The sequence below is a fragment of the Lepisma saccharinum genome, chromosome 18 (genome assembly GCF_977018435.1).
Source record: "Lepisma saccharinum chromosome 18, izLepSacc3.1, whole genome shotgun sequence".
NCBI classification, from domain to species: domain Eukaryota; kingdom Metazoa; phylum Arthropoda; class Insecta; order Zygentoma; family Lepismatidae; genus Lepisma; species Lepisma saccharinum.
The window spans coordinates 15,117,194-15,131,663 of NC_139246.1; the positions used below are offsets into that span (position 1 = coordinate 15,117,194).

A 14,470-nucleotide genomic window follows, 5' to 3' on the forward strand; every position below is an offset into this window, starting at 1 on the left:
TAGGTGAACGGGCAGGCCACGGAATATCGCCGAATCTGCTGATGAGACGAGCAGGAAATGCGAGTCTAAGCACATCCATAGACACTCTGGCAGTATGACTAGTTGCACCATCTTGCTGGAAGAGTGTTTCTTCATCTGGGTCATAGTCATCGAGGACAGGCAGGAAAAAGGTTACCAATATGTCAGCATAACGTCATGGGCGGATTTACTCTGAGACTCCCACAATGTGTGCAAAACCAAGGACGCCATCTTACTGACACCATATTAAAAAATGAACATTTTTCAGGTGCACTAGCAATTTCAACTCATGTACAATACATTCATGTTCAAAAATTAACTAATATTTGCTTTCTATATTTTTGTGATTTTTTTAAATCTTCCCGTTTGACTGCCTCACCCTGTATTATGCAACTCTCACCTGTTCGTGTATAGTTTTTGCATGTAGGAAAGCTTGGGCATGGGTAGCTAAAGCATGGATACTGCTCCATCACACAGTACTGACCAGAATAGCACCTCTTGGTTTCACAGTTTTCTGAAAAATAACAAGGAAAAACAGGAATAGAATCAATGGTTAATTCCGTGAGAGATGTGTACTGGTTTAGTTACACCTGAGACTGTTTTCACCCAACGCCATAATTAGGGAACGGATTTGAATGTAAAATATAGCTGTTTTCATACCGATCACTTGAGATATGTATTTTAGGACACGAAATAAAGTAAAATGAACACACTTTGTTGCCCCTTCTTGTGAGATTAGCACATGTATCCCCTTTTAACCCTCTCTTTGATGCTTCAACACCTTTTCCCTTCCTTTTCTTTCATGTTTTGTTAAAAACTTGGACAGAAAAGTAAATTATTTTCACTCTTCTTGAGCAGCTACATAAGATCCTATAGTCTCATTTTGTAGAGCAGAACGAGAGCTATAAAATGGTATAATATAATCATTGCAACCCCAATATTTCCCAAGATAATGTAGCAAAACCCGCGAGGGAAAACACAAACTTCAACGAAACCTATTCGGCAGAACGACTGTTCTCTCTGCGGTCCGCGCGCATTGTTCTCTCTGCGGTCCGCGCGCATTGTATACAGAAGGCACAGAAAAAGAGAGCGTTAAATAAAGACATTTTATCAGCACTTTTTTTGTGCTCTTTTTTCAAAACATTTCGGAACCTTTTCCGATCTTAAAATCCTTTCCCTAGTCATCATTGATAGGTCATGGATAATATCAACACCACAGAACCAACTGTGTGTTCAATAGGCTGAAAACTAACATTGTTTCAATGTATTCCTCCTGCGTGTGGATCAAGTGTAATAAGTGCAGAGGCGTCTCGTGAACGCATGCGGTGCATGCTGCGCATGAGTCAATTGTGGGGAAATAGGATAGCTTGCTCTGCGACGACATTCATGAGCATTTCTACATTCTAATTTCTTCATATAGGAGAAGTGTTTATTTTACACGAGAGCGCTGAACTAAGCTTAAATTACATTTCTTGGATCTGAAGTGAAAGAAAGTAATAATTCTTTTCCCACAATTGACGCACGCGTCACTTCAGATCCAAGAAATGTAATATAAGCTTAGTTCAGCGCTCTCGTGTAAAATAAATACTTCTCCTATATGAAGAAATTAGAATGTAGAAATGCTCATGAATGTCGTCGCAGAGCAAGCTGTCCTTTTTCCCACAATTGACGCATGCGCAGCATGACTTCACGAGACGCCTCTGAATAAGTGCAATAGAATGATAGCGTGTGTGCTATGTTGATATCAAGTATGTAGTATTCCTATCAATAATGAAGTTGCATGTAAAAAGGTATCTGATCAGGACTTGCTGCAAAAAGACATACGACGCGTCCAGGCATAATTTCAATACAAATTACAATCAAGTCTTGAGTCATATGTGTCACTTCTATACATTGTATGTGATCAATTATTACAAGAGATAAACAATATACAATAAAATCTCACACTAACTTCCAGTACAGACACAGAGCATTTGAACGAAGAATAAAGCAGCGAGTTAAGTAATATCTGGAGTTAAAAGGTTAAAAAGTTATATTTCGTGAATTGTACAAAATAAAATTACTTAAAATGTAGTACAAAACTTCGTTCTCATAATGTTCTTTGGCGACACACTGATGTGATCGTTAGTGTAAGCAAGTGGTGTTAAAAGAAACAGCAAATTTTGTTTACAAATTCTAGCCGATAGCTATTTCTATCTGAAGTTTCGAATATTATACTAATAGTTCAGTATTTTTATGTTTATTCAAGGAATCTTTACGGTTTGACGTTCTCTTTACTTTTTGTCAATACGCCAGTATTATAATAAAGCTCTTGTTTAAATGTTATCGCACCTACAATTGCTGATATTGAAATAGTGGTTAGCCTATTTTACGCAAACCAACAGCTAGCTATTATATAAGTTAAGAAATCCAACGCTTTGTGAATAAGTAACCAATAAGAATCGTTATTTACCTGTATAAGGATATGGTAAACATCTGATATGTGACACTCCAATTAGTAATAAGGATGTGAGAAGTATTGCGTAGATACCCATACTGAAAATGCTGTAAGATAATAATTGTTCATTAATCGGTATGCACATATATTTTTCATAAACTAAACTCCATAAGCAAGGACATATTTAGGGGGGAAGGGGATCCGGACCCCCCCTCCCGAAAGACTTACCAGGTACTGAAATTAAATAATGAAAATATACCTTTGTAACATTTAGTGTATACTGGAAGGTTAAATATTTCCTATGAACTTGGAAGGCAAGGTTTAATTATTATATTGGATCATACCGTTTTGAAGGACAGTTCCAAAGAAAATGTATGCACACTACCACTTATAATGATATGCATAAAATATTAATCAAGAACTTTACTTTCCGTCTATTGGATCTAACATCCTTCTTTGTTGTTCAATAAATATTCAATTTCTTATCTATTTGACATTAATTTCTTAACCAGGGCAGTTTTTTTTTTTTCAAATTTTGGCTATCATCTGCACGTAAGGTAGATAATGAACATGTCGTGTTATATCTCTATTCGTATACCGTCTTTTTACCTATTCGTGTAATAATACTTAATACAATATTCATTAATTGATATATTTAATTAATGTCATTAATTTAATACGATTATTATAATTTTAATATTATTATTATTTCTGAGACATTTGGTTTGAACCCCCCCCCCGAAATATATTTCTAGATACGTGTCCATAAGGGATAGATAAAAGGGTGAATCCCCTAAGTAAGCCCTCCTCCACACGCATACATTCAAGGGTATGCGCTTAGTGTCCTGATGCCTTAAGAGATGAAGCGACACTCATGAACACTCATGCCCAAGCCGGAATTCGAACCTGTGACCCGTGTGCTGCGTTTTGCTAACCACTCTGTCACGGTGGTCGGCAGATGAGGATGAGTGATGATCGATTGGTGTTTTAAGTCCACTTTATGCACAGTAAGGCTAATCGGGACTGGACCTACAGTTTAAAGTGGGATCCGAAGCACTATGAGCCTCCAACCCGGGACCCCTTGATTACAAGGCGACGACGCTACCACTGCTTCATCGGGGAGGCCCTGTTATAGGATATGATGAAATTGATATAAGGACACTCACAAAGAACACCCACGTCCAGGCCGGGATTCGAACCCGGAATCCCTGGTGTCAAATCTATAGGCGGAGTTCTGGAAGGGCCAGGGGAGGCCTGGCCCCCCATTTTAAAAAAAAGACTAAAAAGATAACATATGATTAAGTTCAGTTACTACATTTTTGTTATGAAGCCATACAGCAAATCTTGACGTTTTGAATGATGGCACGTGCGGTAATTGCGCCGCAATAAGCGGGTCTTAGACGATCTGATTGATGTGTACAGTTTGAAGAAAGAAAAACGCAAAATGATTTTGTGTTGAGTCAACAGTTACTGCTGAGGCATCAAAACAACTTTTCAATTTAAATTTTCTAAAATATCTGAAGCTTACTATTGTACCGTAACTTTTTTAAAGTGATACGAGTATTCTATCAATAAAAAAATAATGAAATGCAATAATCGTACTGTTTTGCTTCTTTTTAAACTGACAACCAATATACTAATTAATATTTGTTTACTTAAGCGAGGAAATTTAACATTTTCAAATCTAAAAGGCCTAGAACTTAGTGCTTTTAAGTTGCTTTTGTTTTTAATTTCCGAGGGAAGACCTCCAGACCCCTCATAAACTAGGGGATATTCCCAGGGTCTGGCCCCCCCAAAGCAAAAGCTCAAACTCCGCCCATGGTCATATCGCGGCAGAATTATAGGATTCGAACCCTTAACCTTCAGCAAAATATGCACTATCTGAGCAGACTCACCTGTTGATCTTGGACCAAGAGTGTTCCTCTTCCTTATAATGCACTAGCACAGCACCTAACAATGTCTTTATTAGAACTGACCGAGTGCATAGCTTCAAGGCGTTTTCTTGTCCCCTGGTTAGAACGCATTAGCACAATAATCGTGACGTAATAGAATTATGGTCTCCTATTAGCGCGTCTATGATTCGAGGAAGCGTGATGTGGAGATTCAAATAGAGTTTGCTGGAAAGGACCTTGCCGCGTGTTAACAGTGAGGATAAACAGACGCAAATCGGATCTAATTTGTTTTTATTCTATCAACCGGTTACTGACTTTCTGGTAGACTTAAAGATAAGAGGTTATGCAGTGGCCCATCCAGAGAATTTTGTTCGGAATTTCTCTCTCTTTTATTTTTATCTTCTATTTCTCTCTCTCTTTTTTATTTTCCTCTTCTACTTCTCTCTCTTTTATTTTCATCTTCTATTTCTCTCTCTCTTTTATTTTCCTCTTCTATTTCTCTCTCTCTCTTTTATTTTCCTCTTCTATTTCTCTCTCTTTTATTTTCATCTTCTATTTCTCTCTCTTATTTTCCACTTCTATTTCTCTGTTTTATTTCCTCTTCTTTTTCTCTCTCTTTTATTTTCCTCTTCTATTTCTCTCTTTTATTTCCCCTCTTCTATTTCTCTCTTTTATTTTCCTCTTCTACTTACCTCTCTTTTATTTTCCTCTTCTATTTCTCTCTCTCTCTTTTATTTTCATCTTCTATTTCTCTCTCTTTTATTTTCATCTTCTATTTCTCTCTCTCTTTTATTTTCCTCTTCTATTTCTCTCTTTTATTTTCCTCTTCTATTTCTCTCTTTTTTTTCCACTTCTATTTCTCTGTTTTATTTCCTCTTCTTTTTCTCTCTCTTTTATTTTCCTCTTCTATTTCTCTCTTTTATTTCCCCTCTTCTATTTCTCTCTTTTATTTTCCTCTTCTATTTACCTCTCTTTTATTTTCCTCTTCTATTTCTCTCTCATTTATTTTTATCTTCTATTCCTCTCTCTTTTTCCTGTTCTATTTCTCTTTATTTTCCTGTTCTATTTCTCTCTCTCATATTCCTCTTCTATTTCTTTCTCTAATTTTCCTCTTCTATTTATCTCTATCATTTTTATTTACCTGTCTCTTTCTTTTATTTATGTCCTTGTATCATTCTTTTCTTTCCTCTTTCTATCTCTTACGCTTTCCATTTTCTGTATTTTCTTTCCTTCTATCTTTCCCTCTCTCCTTTTCTATCCATTTTTCTATGTTACGTCTATCAATGTTCATGCATCTATTTATTTATGCTTCTTCTATGTCTCTCTTTTTATAACTGGGCAATTATTTACGATTCTCATATCGGCTCAGTAGCGTCACAATGAGACAGACCAGTGGCGAAGCGTGGCGTTACTCGGGGTAGACATCACTACGACTGGCCGGCTCTTCCTCTCTCTGTGTATGTACGCACACACACACACACACATATATATATACGTACATACGCATATGTTTGTGTATGTGTCGTGTCTATGTTTCGTTCTAAGAAATTGTTACAAAAACTTAAAGAATAATTAACATTTTTAACTCTTGCATTCAAATAATGAATATTACCTGTTGTTTGTCAAAATAAGTTATGCTTTCGTCCACACGTGGGGACAGGAATGCATGGGGATCGTTGACAGGGTAGATGAACGAACACGCAGGACCTCCCAGGGGGGCAGTTGATGTCACTGCACGTCCTTCCCTCAGGGTGAGACTGGCCTTTATGCAAGAAAAAAATATATTATTGAACTTAATACACACACGATAAGTTGGTCAAACAGTTGAGATCTTTGCACTGAAGGTTCAAGTCCTTGTTCGGTGTTCCTTTTGTGAGTGTCGATCCATTAGTTTTATCTAAGAATATTTCAATCTTCTCGTGGCGATTAGCTTAAAGTAGCAAAATCATGAAGATACAAACAATAAACCCATCTTTGGTCAAACTTATATATTAGTGAAGAACAATATGCTTCTACATTTTCTTAAAAGGATAACACCTTTACTTTGCGAATATACAGGGTGTCATTTTAATGGCGCCCACGGACCACAGAAACGTTTAGAGGACATCAAAACAAACAACTTTTCTGAGTAACATTTTTCTCGTTGGTGCATCGTTTCGGCGCTACAGTCGTTCAAAAAAGACCGTTTTGCCGCCTGGATGCTGGCAACCCAACCCAACAGTTGATCGTATCTGTGACGTCATTTCCTGCGGCGATACGGCGCACGGCAGGGTTGCAAGGAACACACAAATTTTGTGAAAAATGACATAATACCAACCACATTATTAGCTGTAAAACGAAGCGAGAAACGCGTCCAGTAGTCCGAACATCATAGCCTACCAGCCAGAAGATCAGCAGTCATCTCCGGGGAAGGGGAAGTGAACCAACGATATGAGAAATGGTAAAAAACGTATTCAAAATGAAGTGTCAATATTGGATTTTGTCTCAGCCTACATGTCAAATATCAACAACAATAAATTGTATTGGGCTTACAGCTTACATGTGGCTGTTTACGCCCAGTTACGTGTCAATTATATTTGCAAATCTCGTTGCAAGGTTGATGTCTACAGGTTTGTGTCCAAATGCCTTGTGGTATTTTTGTGCTCATAACGAAAGAATCCGAGGTTCAAGTTGTTACATTACGGCTAAAACACGTACAACCACAGTAACGATTTAATGATGAATCAGTAGCGAATATACTGACTTGTTCACAGTTGCAAACTATTACATGTGTATCCGGTGCTTAGATAAACACAGTCGTCGGAGAGCTTGTATTAATACTACTATTTCTGCCACTTACCTCATTATGCCCAGAACATACATTATATTATGTGTTGTTTACCTTTGGAATTTTTAGTTCTTTCATTTATATTTTGTCATCTGTTCAGTATGTCACAGACAACTAGTATCAGAAGGACGAAGTGGATAGACTAAATTGAAGATGCCAACTTGGTAACTAGATTTGCAAATATTTGACATGTAAACCGAGACAAAATTCGATATGACTATTTCCACTTGAATTAGATTTTCTTTCTACCATTTTTCGTATCGTTTGTTTACTTCCTGTTAGATTACAGAACGAGTTTTCTCGTTTTGTTTTACGGTACATAATGTGGCTGATTGTAGCTATGTCATTTTTCACAGAATATGTGTGTTCCTGGCAACCCTGGAACGCATCGCTTCACGACGGGATATGACGTCACGAATGCAATCAAATGTTGTGTGTGGTTGCCAGCATTCAGGCGGCAAAACAGGCTTTTTTGAACAACTGTAGCGCCGAAACGACGCACCAACGAGAAAAATGTTATTGAGAATGATGTCCTCTATACGTTTCCGTGGTCCGTGGGCGCCATTAAAATGACACCCTGTATAAGTCATTTTTTAAGCACGTGTATTGTAAACAGTGTATGAATTTATTTTTTGGTTCTGGAGGCGATGGAATGCAATAAATCGTGGGTGTAAAAATGAAACCTATGTATTTAAAGGAAATTATCTTAAGAATTTAAGTACACGAGAGAAACAGGACATGACATAGAGTGGGATGAGGCTAAGCAGCTAGGAAGGGAGAAGAGAGTACTAGTGAGAAAATGGAAGGAAGCCAAGGAAATAGAGAAGAAAGGGGAAGGAGACACAATGAACTGTGTTACGCCTTGCTTATTTTGATAAATTTATTGCAACATTTATAAAGAAAGAAATAGAAAATGTATAAGGTGAAAAGTTAAAGGTTGTAAATTAAAGGATATGTTGACAAAAAAGAGTAGAGTTGATTGTTCCGATAAATGAAATATTATGACGTAATCGAAGGAACGCCTATCAAAATTCAGAAGATGTTGATGTACAAACCTTTATGTAATAAATTAATGGCGGAAGTTTTAAATTTTATATTTATCAATGTATAAGTATTTGTTAACAGGATAAGATGTATCAAAACCATTTGATTTATTTATCAAACTCAACTTATGTAAATACTGCACATTATAATGTAAGTGAAGAAATATTTTGTCTTTATAACCTACTACTATCAGTGACAAAAATATTGAGCTCTCTGTTTACGTGCTTGTAAAATTGTATTCCGTGGGAGGAATAAAGTCAAATATACCTCATTGGAAAGATAGAAGTGTCTACTTTTAGGCAAAAGAAACACACATTGATTTTAGCTCTGTCTGTTCTCGATTCAAACAAAAATGTTCGTAAAAGTGTAGTTTTTTCGTGTATTTGTTATGTAAGTCGAATTCAATTGTGTGTAGCTTCTTGTAAACCAGTCGTAAAAAATTGAAATTTCTTGTGATTGAAGCTTGTTTATATGGACATATCTCAGCCACATATAATGTTGCTATTATTTGTGGAACACCCACAATTAATGTTTAATAACAGTGTTGCAATCTCGGCAATGGTGAGCCCAATGGCGATGCAAAACATATCCAAGTGATGAGCATGGAATAAAAATCAAATCTCCATGTCTTTTTTTCTCATATTCCGTGAATTGAAAATTTCAGACAGAACTGTTTTTCTTGGCAACCGGCTCGCGCTTTTTTCGTCTCGTTGCTACGTCGACGACGGCTTTGTTGCCACACGCCGCCGGCAGCTCTTGAAACTCTGCGTTCAGCCAGCAGCTTTGACACGGAAAGTGAGCCGAAAGTTTTGGTTACAAAGCGAATTGTTGTGCACAGGGAAGCATTGTTCAGATGCTGTAATTGATGAATGCAAATTTTATTTTATCAATCTTGTGTTCCTACCATGAATTATTGCCTGAACTCGCACAAGATCCCTTACATGCACTTTTTCTTTCTTGTCTTCCTTTGTTATAAAGTTGCTATGCATCGCAGGCACGTGATTTTCTTTATACAGAGGAGACTGAAAATAATGTTCGTATAAAGATTGGATAGAAAGCTAGAAAATGTAACAAAACTAAAGTATTCAGATAAAATGTATTTCATTCATAAAATGACAAATTGTTTATTCATTATTTTACACTGCCACAATGTTTTGAATCGGATCAACGGAACGCACTTCCAGTAGTATTCCTGCAGCGCAGACCGTGTAGTTGCAGCGAGGCGGCAACGCTGTGGAAGTCACCTGCAGCCTGCGGAGTCTGAGATTGGCCGCATCTCACCATACGTCATCTGCGCGTTTACCATATTAGGAGTGGTCAATAATAATTTATATCTCTGGTCATACTTGAGATACACGTGTTAAACTTCTGGATTTGGATCACATGCCATATAAACGGTTTTTTATAATTTCATTGAATTTGCAGTTATGCATTTCAAGATTGCACGTTTGCCTAAAATTTCAATTTTTGAAGAATCTAGTGAAGATCTGCATTTGACTTTTTCCACATAGGTGCAAAAACAATCCGTCTTCAAGTACAAAAAATCTCAATATCATATCAATAGTAGATTATGAAGTGTATCATGTTAAGGTCCCCGTTCTTGCAAAATGGAAGAAAAAGCTACACTTTTTAGTGAATTTTTCATTATAATAAGAAAATGCAAAGAATAATAATTTTCAGATGACGCTTATTAAAAAATAGATACTTGAATCTCTCCAATGAGGTATATTTGACTTTTTTCTACCCACGGAGAACAATTTTACAAGCACGTAAACAGAGGGCTCAATATATTTGTCACGGATAGTAGTCAGGGGTTCGAGAGTACAGAAATCGGATATAAATAATCAGATATTTCATGGTAAAGTTTAGTGGTTTCCTGATAGCCGCTCCTGCGTTGGTCTGTTACCAGGCCTAGTGTTGAGTCGCTCACACCCCGCAGGAAATTATCTATAACTGATTAAAGTTCCTTTGAACGATCTCAATCGGATATAAGAAATTAAAACAGTTATCGCGTTTCTAAACCCTAAAGAACCCGATTTCTCAGTCTCGCGCCCATAGTTTCCGCATGTACGTAAATGAACTTACTTGAATAAAGACTAGATAAAACTCATATCCTATGGTTCGAGTTTCCCTTCTTCCCATCTGAGATGGTTCCAGTGTGGACTGACGGAGTGCTCATGTTGCTGACTACAGGAGCTGTGGGTCATTAATTAACCTAGTTCCTATAGCTGCGTGTGTCTGTTAAGATACAGAGTCGAGTCACTCACACCCCGCAGTGGTGGGAACGTAACAACTGGAATGGGGGACTGAAGATAAACAAAGAATGTAAGAAGGTGCTAGATAGAGTGGAAAGGACAAGAACGAAGAAGGAGAAAAGAAGGAAGAGGAATGAAGAAAGAAAGGATAAGGAAAAAGAGCGTGAGATAAGGAGTCCAACCACTTTCCAGATGAAAGAATGTTTATCTAAATCGCCTGTTAGGTGAAACAACAGTTGACAGGTGAAGGCCACCTGCTGGAACACCTGGAAAGGAATGTTCCAGATAAACAACTTTCTAATACTCTTGTGTCTGGAGGGGAGTGATTTTTGTGCATATATATCTCTTCTTGTTTTGTACCTTATTTCATTTATATTTGGTACAGAGTCTGAAGAAGACCTTGCTAGAAGGTTGAAACGTAACGTTTAGTTTATGTTTTAAAATAAAATAAATTCTGCCTTGGTCAGCATATTGAGTTTTTGGTTATCATGCAAACAAGGTTTAATGGTGTTATTACTAAAACAGTAGCGCAAACTTCAGATAAATTTTGGTGGGGGTATAAAATTGACGTTACAATATTGTGTGTGTTTGTACATATTTAAACACACGCATATTCCTCTCAGGAAGTTTGCGATAGGGGCAGAAATTTACAGTTCTGTCCTTTAAAGAATGAATGAATATTGAAGATAAGGCTTCCCTGGCTTCACAAAGTAATTTACTATAGGATTTGACTATCATGGAGGGCATTATTGGAGCTTCTACTGCATCAATAAGGATTTCTCGTTGGGGGAGAAAGAGGAGTCACTGTTAATTTTCCAACACATGGTCGGAAATTTAAGAACAAATTAAGATACGAACAGACAAGCGAGCTCTGAAATATGGCAACAACGAAAATTCTTCTAAGTGCATAATTTTATATAACCTATTAATAGTACACATATGGAAGATAATTTCATTGTAAATAACGCAATATTTTCACTAATATAAGTTAATAATAATTACCTGTTGAATGCCCACGATGTGAATAAGGCGAAGCGGCCTCTGTTGGCCACAAAATATAACAAAATACCACGGCCGACAGCAAAAGCTTTCCTAGCATTGCAACTCCACCTGGAAACAAACTATGTTAATAAGTGTGCATTGGCTTGAATGTCAACCCAAACAATAAAGTGTTTACAATGTTATTTATGGGCTGGGCTGTTTGTCTTTACTCTGTCCCGTGAATCTTTGGAGCAGGCAAACGAAAACAAGTCCTCTGCGCAAGCCTCGAAAGAGCTCGACTAATGAACACATGAGAACGAACTGGATTGCGTAGAGGGGGAAAAAGTGACGGCTGCTACCAGTCTTTGCAGGAACGTGTACAGCATCGCTCCTCCCACTTGCTTTCCCCTCTTCTCTACCGTTATGCTCGGTCTTGCTCCACAGTTTCCCGGGATAGAGTGTAACTATAGCCATTGGAATTTTTCACTGTTCACGCAACTGTATCATCGTATAATAAATTAAAGTAAACATTTGTTAGTCTTACAAAGTGAGGTGTGGGTATTTCCCATTAATTTATTATTTTGTTTCCCTATCTTTAAAAAAACGCCTTTCGTTTAAAAATAAATCGTTTCAGTACACTTGAATCGGTTTGACAGTGATATGAATTTGTGTTGTTAGTGCGTATTGAGGGAACAACACTATTATTGGGCAAAATGTGCCTTGTTTGCCACCCCCCGGAAAAAAAATACCATCCTTGCCCCTCCCTGGAAGAAATCCTGCGGACATCCATGCTATCAGATGTAACAACTATGCTCCTAAACAGTCCTACGTTAGAGCTGTGGTTAAGGCATGCATCTTCGTATTAATGCAGGTTGCAGGGACGTATAGAAAAGCAACGCCAAATATTAAAACATTAGCTTGTCCGGAAGTTTCGCAAGGGAATATCGTCAAAGTGGATTTCATCTGTTTTGACACATACTTTGGCATTCTTTTTGTCTCAAACGCCCTCCTTCCCCTTGAGAACACCACCCTAACTATAATACGTAAAAAGTATATGCTAGCACGCTACATGCTGGTCATTTTTTACAAAACACAAAAAATGATGACATCATTCCCACTGAAGTTGTATGCACTGGTACAAGTTACCGTAAATTTTACAATATTCTGCAGTTAAAAGTTAACAGTGTGCCTATTAATTTAGATAAAACAGGAAACAAGTTTCTTTCCTCTTGAGCGCATGCGCATTAAGTTCTTATCTTCTCTGTGTTTTGGCTAAGAAACGAAGTTAAGATGGCGCTGCTAACTGGAATCTTAAGCAGAGTGACACACTCCTACATTCAATTGAATATTTCATTCTGCTTAAGGAGAGATAATGTTTATAAATTGGCTTCGTATGCAGCATAAATATATATTTTTAAACATAATCATTTGAATTACAATAATTACGGTTGACTATGCAATAGCTATTAATATTTTATAAATCTATTTTTTTATATTAATGGATGGCAGTGAAATTGGTGGCAAGTCCTGCTTGATCATGGCGTATTTTTTTCTTTTCTATTAACTGTTTTGTTGTTTGGTGTTTTTTTTTTTGCGTGAGTCATCACGTTCTTAACACATTATCTATATCTAAGAATGTAGATAAAAAAATATGGCTTTCAATGTATTCCTACTTGAATTGCTACAGTAATGATGATAATAAGCTTGTGTATAATGGATTATGAATTGGAGTTACTACTTACCAACGAACTATCTTCTGAAATGATATTCTGCCATACACCACCGCAAATGGTGTTTGCAATTTCAGTATATAGGTGCAAATATCTTAGCCAATCAGGAAACGTGTCTCTTGGAACCGTAAAAACATCATTCTGCAAGCCACGAGCGTCGACTGTCCTGAGCACATATTGACACTGGATCCAAAACATTGTGATTGCTTTGTCATGAATGAGAAACTTTACTATCGTAACGTAATACAGAACTTGATTTCCTTGTAATGCGCCTCTAATTATTATTTTCTAGATTGTCGTCTATCTTTCTAATTATTCCACTAATTCAGTACAGTTAGTCTTTAGCTCTGTTGCATGTCCATAGGAGAAATAAAATGAAAATGTTTGACTTAGACAGTAACAGATGGCAGCACAAGTCATAAAGGGGAAAAAGCTATTTTTGACAAAGTAGAAAGGTGCAAAGGATGATTAGAACAAAGATAAGAAGTTAGATAATTACAATGGGTGATTGAATGAAGTCGAATGTGCAACAATAAATTATAATAAAGGAGGAAAATATGAAAGATATTTGACAAGTACACCTACGATATGTATAAAATATCAAATGGTAAATATGCGATATCGTCCGGAAGGATTTCTTCAAATTTACAGGAGAAAGTACTCACTGAAATGAGTTTCTTTAGCATTCTGGACGTTCTTGGAGGTATTTTCTTTCACGGGAAACTAAAAACTTCGTATTTGAATGCTGCCGAATAAGAATTAATCACTTTTTACGTAAGAAACTTGCATTGCCTGCCATATTATGCCATTGTTTCCATTGTGTGCGTGCAGATGGCGAGAGCGTCGAAAGTCACACGGTCTCGTCAGTGTTTCCAAACGTGCATTTCTTTTACGAGGATTTTTTTTTAACTATGCTTACCTAACCTAACCTAACCTTGCCAGAAATGGTTTTTGGGACTATCGTGAATGGTTTTGGGGCTATCGTGAATGGTTTTTGGAGCTATCCGCCAATGGTTTGTGGGGCTATCGTGAATGTTTTTTTGGGGCTAGATATCCGTCAGTGGTTTGTGATGACTAGAGCCCGGATTTCCATGCACAAACAAACAGCAAAATATGCATGCAAATATGCACGAAAAATATCAAAAATATGCACTAAGATATGCATGAACAATTATTTTCTTTCCAAACATCTTATTTTAATGACCTCTGTTGCAATGAACTATGAACGTCTTCCTTAGGTTTTCTTCTGTAAACCCTCTGCGTTTATCAGTGAGAAACGTTTTGTA

At 37.0% G+C, this 14,470-nt stretch overlaps 1 long non-coding RNA gene across 1 annotated transcript; it reads right to left on the reverse strand.

Moving 5' to 3' along the window:
• Positions 1–418: 418 nt before the first annotated feature.
• Positions 419–13,975, reverse strand: LOC146001875 (uncharacterized). The gene is made up of 5 exons (XR_014443619.1): positions 13,850–13,975; positions 11,476–11,583; positions 5,960–6,109; positions 2,471–2,562; positions 419–532 (listed from the first exon to the last, which is right to left on the reverse strand). It is a non-coding gene; the product is annotated as an uncharacterized LOC146001875 (long non-coding RNA).
• Between the last annotated feature and the right edge of the window lie 495 nt (positions 13,976–14,470).